The sequence below is a fragment of the Elephantulus edwardii genome, unplaced genomic scaffold (assembly GCF_000299155.1).
Source record: "Elephantulus edwardii isolate Elephantulus edwardi_28Jun2011 unplaced genomic scaffold, EleEdw1.0 scaffold00010, whole genome shotgun sequence".
Taxonomy (NCBI): Eukaryota; Metazoa; Chordata; class Mammalia; order Macroscelidea; family Macroscelididae; genus Elephantulus; species Elephantulus edwardii.
Window position 1 is genome coordinate 259911 of NW_006399760.1, and position 6393 is coordinate 266303.

The following is a 6393-nucleotide window of genomic DNA, read 5'->3' on the forward strand; positions in this document are numbered from 1 at the left end:
CATGGGCACTTGGCAGTCGCGTGGCCCCTCCTGTGCAGCCGGCGGGCGCCCGCTTCCCCCACTGCCGCCATCCTGGCTCCAAGAATTCTCTCCAGAATAAGTCTACCTTGCGGCAGTGTGGTGGCTTCACTGTACCAGTCTTGAGGAGGACCGGAGCCCAGCATCCGTTCTGGGTGAGGGAATCCATTGGTTCCGGCTGTGGAAGCCTCATGGAGCTGCAGTGGCTGTGTGGCCAGCGCGGGCTCTGCCGGAGGGGGTTGGGAGCCATGAGACTTACCCATTCCTACTTGGGAATCTTTGAATTCCTGTTGTTGAGCCTCGATCTTCACTGAGGGCCAGTCATCAACTGTTTAAGTGTTCAATTATCAATAAGCTGAAGTCCGAAGAAGGCCATCATGGCCCTGCTTTAAATGGTTCGCTGCTCCCACAGCTCACCACGCTGTCTCTGCCTCCGCCGCCATCTTGCTGAACCCCATACCTTTTCGTTTTTAACAGATCAAAAAGAATGTGACATCATGATTGGAGGGAGACTCATCAACAACCTGCATTATGCAGATGACAAAACCTTCACTGAACCCGAGGAGGACTTGAAGCACTTGCTGCAGAAGATGAAGGACTGCAGCCCTCAATATGAAATGTGTACACACACACACACACACACACACACACACACACACTAATTGCATCTCAATATCAAGAAAACAAAAATCCTCACCACTGGGCCAATAGACTTCATGATAGATGGAGGAAAGATTGAAATTTTTAATAATTTCATTTTGCTTGAATACCTTAACACCAGCAGTCAGGAAATCAAAAGACGATTTGTGTTGGAAAATCTTCTGTCAAGGACCTCTCATGAGTGCTAAAGAGCAACAGAATGATTCTAAAGAATGTGGTTCTGGGTGCCTTGCCCAAGTCATGGTTTTCTCAACTGCTTGCTATGCATCTGAGAGACAATGACTAAGGATGACAGCAGAAGAAGCGATGCCTTTGAGTTGTGGTGCTAGAGAAAAGTATTGAACATATCACGGACTGCCAAGAGAACAAACAGGTCTGTCATGGAAATAGTGAAACCAAGTTGCTTCTTGAAAGTAAGGATTTTTATTTGGAGAGACAGGGTAACAGGGAGCTTGTCTGATCAAGGGGCCCAGCAACTCGGAGTTCAGACGCAGCGGCCTCATTGGCTGAAGTTGGGCCTCGGGGCACCGATCATGTGGGGGCTGGGGAGGGCGGGGGTCCTGGTCTTTGTTTTCTCTACTTGGTCCTCTTTCGACAGTGAACATGTCTCTGCCTGTCAGAAATATGAAGGTTGTTGATTATTCACAGTTTCAGGAATCTGATGATGCTGGTGAAGATTAAGGAAGAGATTCAGGTCTACCAGCTAAGAAAATTTGGTTATAATATCCCCAAGAAGCTAAAAATAAGAGATGATCTAGGAGGAATTCCCAAGAAGATAGTGAGGACTCAGAAGAAAAAGATGTGAAGACCAAGAAAGATGATTCTCACTCAGCAGAGGATATTGAAGATGGAAATGATCATAAAAACGTACATCAGCAAGGGCGGCAGGGCATCTAATGCAGTCTCTAAGCAGAGAGAGAGGGTCATGGAAGACGTGGGCAGTGAAGAAGAAGACGAGAAAGATGAAACACCATTCCAAGGAAATTCTGACAGTGATGGAGATTTCCTCATGGAAGATGATGATGACAGTGACTATGGCAGTTCAAAAAAGAAAAACAAAAAGATGGATAAGAGGGCTAAGCCTGAGAGAAAAGAAAATGCCCAAACCCAAACTAAAGGCAATAGTGATGCCAAGTCCAGTGAAAGGCAAAGGGAAAGTGGGTCGTCCCACAGCTTCAGAGACATCGAAGGAAAAGACTCCTTCCCCCAAAGATGATGACGACAGACGAGGAGGAGCCTCAAAGCTCACCCAAAAATAAAGAAATCCAGGGGATGAAGTCTCTGAAGTTGAGGCCCAGTCTAGGGATGATTAAAGTGATGATGGTTTGGGGAAAGGTTTTATTAAAAGAAAGAAAAAGGCAGAAAAGAGAACCCACTTTTAAGATAGAACATGATTTTGGCTATGACTTGACTTACGGGCTTTGATTGGTTTTTTCCATAATAACATTTTCTTTTCTTTTTCTTTTTTTTCTTCAAGAAAACCATTGTAAGTTTAAGTTCCCTTTTTGCATGCAGGTCTTCTCTTTGCCATTCCCACTCCTCAGGTCCCATAGAAAGTATGTCAAATTAATCACTGGATTGACTCCTTCATCTTCTTATTTTAATGAAAAGAATACCACAGTTGTAAATCAATAAAATTTTAGATGAACATTAAAATTTTTGCTTTTTGCTAAATGACAGCAAGTTGAACAGTGCTTAAGAAGTTTGGGAGGGTTTTAGTTTAAAATCATTTCTTCTTTCCCTACCTGCACTTTCCTAAAAAAAATCAATTATCCTCTAATAAGAGCTTTTATTATCTATATAAATGAGTATCACTCTTTTAAATATAATAAAGATGACATTAAACATCTGCTGATGAGGCAGGTAGGAGACAAAAGATGAGTTCTGAGTTGCTCCTTAAAGGATTCCTGCTATCTTTGGTGGGATGCAGGGAGTGGAATTGCCAGCCTTGGTTGAGGGTATAGGTTTTCTTTTTATTCATCACTGCTAGAGACTCAGAACCAGTGATTCTTTATCCTGTTGCAGTTTTTTAAGAAGCCTTTTTAAAAATGTATTTTATTTCATTATTTTTTGTGTGTACTATCAAATCAGATCTGACTGATACAGGAGGATATTGTTCCTCCTTCTCCAGCAGAGCATCTGGTGGATTTGAACCATGTACCTCTGAGACTGCAGTGCAGCTTCTTGCCACTAGGCCACCAGAGCTCGCCAAGAAGCTTTTTTTTAAAAAAATAAATAAATAAAAAAGGGGACAGGGGCCACCAAAAGTGAAATTATTGTTGATTTCAGATCTCACTCTTTAATTTTCATGTTTTTAAAGTATATGTGTATCTTTTCCGCTTCTTGGGTAAAATTTTATGAAGGATAAGTGCCTTCTCTAATTTAAACGGTAAAATCAGTCTATATCTCACAATGAATTTCTTCTCAAACTGACAAATGTTGTCTAGGTTTTAAGCAAATAAAGTATCAATTAATGTGAAAAAAAAGTAAGGATTTTTAAATTTGCTTTCACATTCTTTGGGTATGCTGACAGGAGGAGCCCGTCCTTGGAGAGGGTCATTATACTTGGAAGGGTGAAAGGTCAGCACAAGAGAGGAAGAGCCTAGATGAGATGGATTGACACAGTGACTGTAGCAATGGGGTCAGGTGAGTCAGAGGTGGTGAAGTTGGCTCAGGACAGGGCAAGGTTCAGAGCCATTGTTCATAGGGTCCCTATGCGACATAGTTGATTTGATAGCTCATAACACTATCTATTCTTCTAACAAACTCCATAATCATGAGTATCATCTGTGACATCTGTGTGGCCATTGCAATGGAATAGTGATTCAAATAGTAGTGTAACAAGAGCAAAGGAATATTGGTTGATGTTGGAATTGATAGAAGTAGGTTCAGGAGCACAGAGACATGTCTGAATTCTTAGAATCAGTTTTGTATTGGTCATGTTGTTGAGAAGGATTCTTCTCCCTTGTGGAATTGGCGGGAGTCAGAGACTAATGCTCATATGCCAGCTGAATTGTTCTTACAGGGCCTCTACCTCTCTCTGTACTTTGAAAGTGGTGGATCATTGAGTTTGGGAATCTCTCAATCTCTCTCTCTCTCTCTCTCTCTCTCCAGTGAAAAAGGACATTCATTTCCTTGTATAGAAAAACCATTTTCTGTCAGACTGGTCCATCACACTCATAAGTCTTTCTTGTATAAGAAGTAGGGGTAGAAGAGCTATTTTAATGAGATGGAATGCTTCAGGAGTTTGTGTGTCATCTTCACACAAGAACAATGCTAATCCCTCTATTGGTCCAATTTTTGTATATGTGCGGCCAAAGCGAACACCTTGCCTGTTTCTTGAGGTTCTTAGTGGGCCAGGTTATAGAAAGTTCATCTGAAATCTGGTTGGCTACACTTATTCCCACTTATAAGCTTTATTAATTTACTTATTCTTAAACTATAGTAAGTATGGGTTAGTCTCTTCTGATGTACATATTCAGCCATCATTAGACAGGTATAAATTTATACTCAGTGTTGACTAGTGTTTTACCAGCACTAACTTACATCTAGGAAACTGTGGGGAAATTAGTTCAAGTAAAGAGAAAGGAAAGGAAGCTTTTTTCCCCCCATGGCCATTTTATCCAATGAATGTTTTGTAGTTTTTAGAATGGCTGGGATTGTTTTGCTTTTTCCAAAAGACTGAATAGTAACGCTGTTTAATCTTCTTCCTATCCTTCAAAGCATCATGCAATTTTTGCCCAATGAATGGTTTAATAAGCAGTATCAATGAACACACACACACACACACACACACACACACACACACACATTCTACTTCAATTTATGTACATGGAAACTCACAACCTACTAAATTCTTAACTGTGGTCACTCAGATGTATGCTCGTATTTGCAAGCTGGGGAATGGTTCACTGTCAGCCCTTTATTCTAACTTTAAAAAGAAATCAGTGAGTATTTCTGACTGATGATGAGCTGATGACATCTCTTTGAAATATAGTTTCTCACCATATGTTATAAAAACCTACCGTTTTTCACAATATTGGGATTGTAATCAATGTCATGAAACATGATGTGTATGAATTGTTGAACAGAAAAACAATTTACTATGTAAACATTCATTCAAATCACAATAAAAAGGTCCCCCCGTCCCATCAAAACTTGCCCCTTGAAAGAGACTGTATGAACAGTGCAAATTGGAAGGATTCATTCTACCAGCTAGTTGTTTTCACCAGTCTATTTCCAGCATTTGCTTCCTTCTCAATTATTTAGAGGGAAAAAAAAAGACTACCATTTAAATTTTGAGGAAAATAGGATTATATATTACGTGCTTTTTAAAAAAATTATTATTTGTGTGTATGTGTACCGTCAAATCGGATCTGACTAGTACAGGAGGAGGTTGCCCCTCCTTTTCCAGCAGAGCATCTGGTGAATTCGAACCATTTACCTCTGGGATTGCAGTGCAGTTTTTTGCCACTAGGTCACCTGAGCTTCCCGTATTAAGTATTGAAATACGTAAAGTTTAAAGGAGCAAATGAATTATACATAGCAAAAGTATTTGCTTATAGACCAGCAAGATAGTAATTCAGTTACTGTTGTAAAGGTTATTAAAAAAAAGTTATTGCTGGCTGTCAGGCTGCTGAGCTGCTATAGCCCTGCCCTGCCCGTCTTGGCCCTGTTGAAAATTCGGAGCTGAGAAAGTTCGTGGTACAGTGTTGTTCTGCCAACTCAAAGACGTGCCATTCAAATCCACCACCTGCTTCTTGGGAGTAATTCAGCAGTCTCTACTGGTGGGATTTACCTCCACGGGAGAATCATTTATGAGTCAGTGAGCAAACCCGGGTACATGTGCTCTATTTTGTCACCATCTCATTTAGTGGATGGTGTGCATATTTTAATAATACTTGTGTTAACACATCTTCTCTGTAGGTTAATTGATAGAATCCCACCACTCCCAGTATTACACCTCTGGGGAGATGCTCACATTTTTGAACTGGGAATGTGACACCTTCCTTATTCCTCTTGTAATGTTGTTGTTGTTGTTATGTGCCGTTGAATTGCTTGCGACTCATAGCGGCCCTATATACAACAGCCCTAAACTCTGCTCTGTCCTGTGCCAATCGCACTTTCTCTGACACTCCCATCCCGATTATTCCAGTCACTGAATCAATCCACCTCATAGAGGACCTTCCCCTCCTGCGCTGTCCTACCAAGCATGATGTCCTTCTCCAAGGACCGGACCTTCCTTACAAAATGTCCAAAGTATGTTAGATGGAGCCTCGGAATCCTTGCCTCCAAGCAGCCTCCCGGTTTAACCCTCTCCAGGATGAATCTGTTTGTTTTCTTGGCAGTCCATGGTACCCTCAATACTCTTCTCCAGCACCACATCTCAAAGGCATCAATTCTCCTTCTATCCTCCTTAATCATTGTCCAACTCTCTGATGCATAACAAGTGATTGCAAAGACCATGGCCTCTTGTTATAGATTACATAATTTTAAATTTATTTTTTTAATGACGATTTCCAGGCGAGCTCTGGTGGCCTAGTGGCAAGAAGCTGTGCTGCAATCCCAAAGGTGAGTGGTTTGAATCCACCAGATGCTCTGCTGGAGAAGGAGGGATAATCTCTTCCTGCACCAGTCAGATCTGATTTGACCGTACACACACACACACACACACACACACACACACACAAATAAATGAAGGAAGAAAAAGAGAGA

General features: G+C 41.3%; 1 pseudogene; it reads left to right on the forward strand.

The window, feature by feature from the left end:
• Positions 1-1281: 1281 nt before the first annotated feature.
• Positions 1282-1937, forward strand: LOC102870862 (annotated as a pseudogene).
• The last annotated feature ends 4456 nt before the right edge of the window (positions 1938-6393 follow it).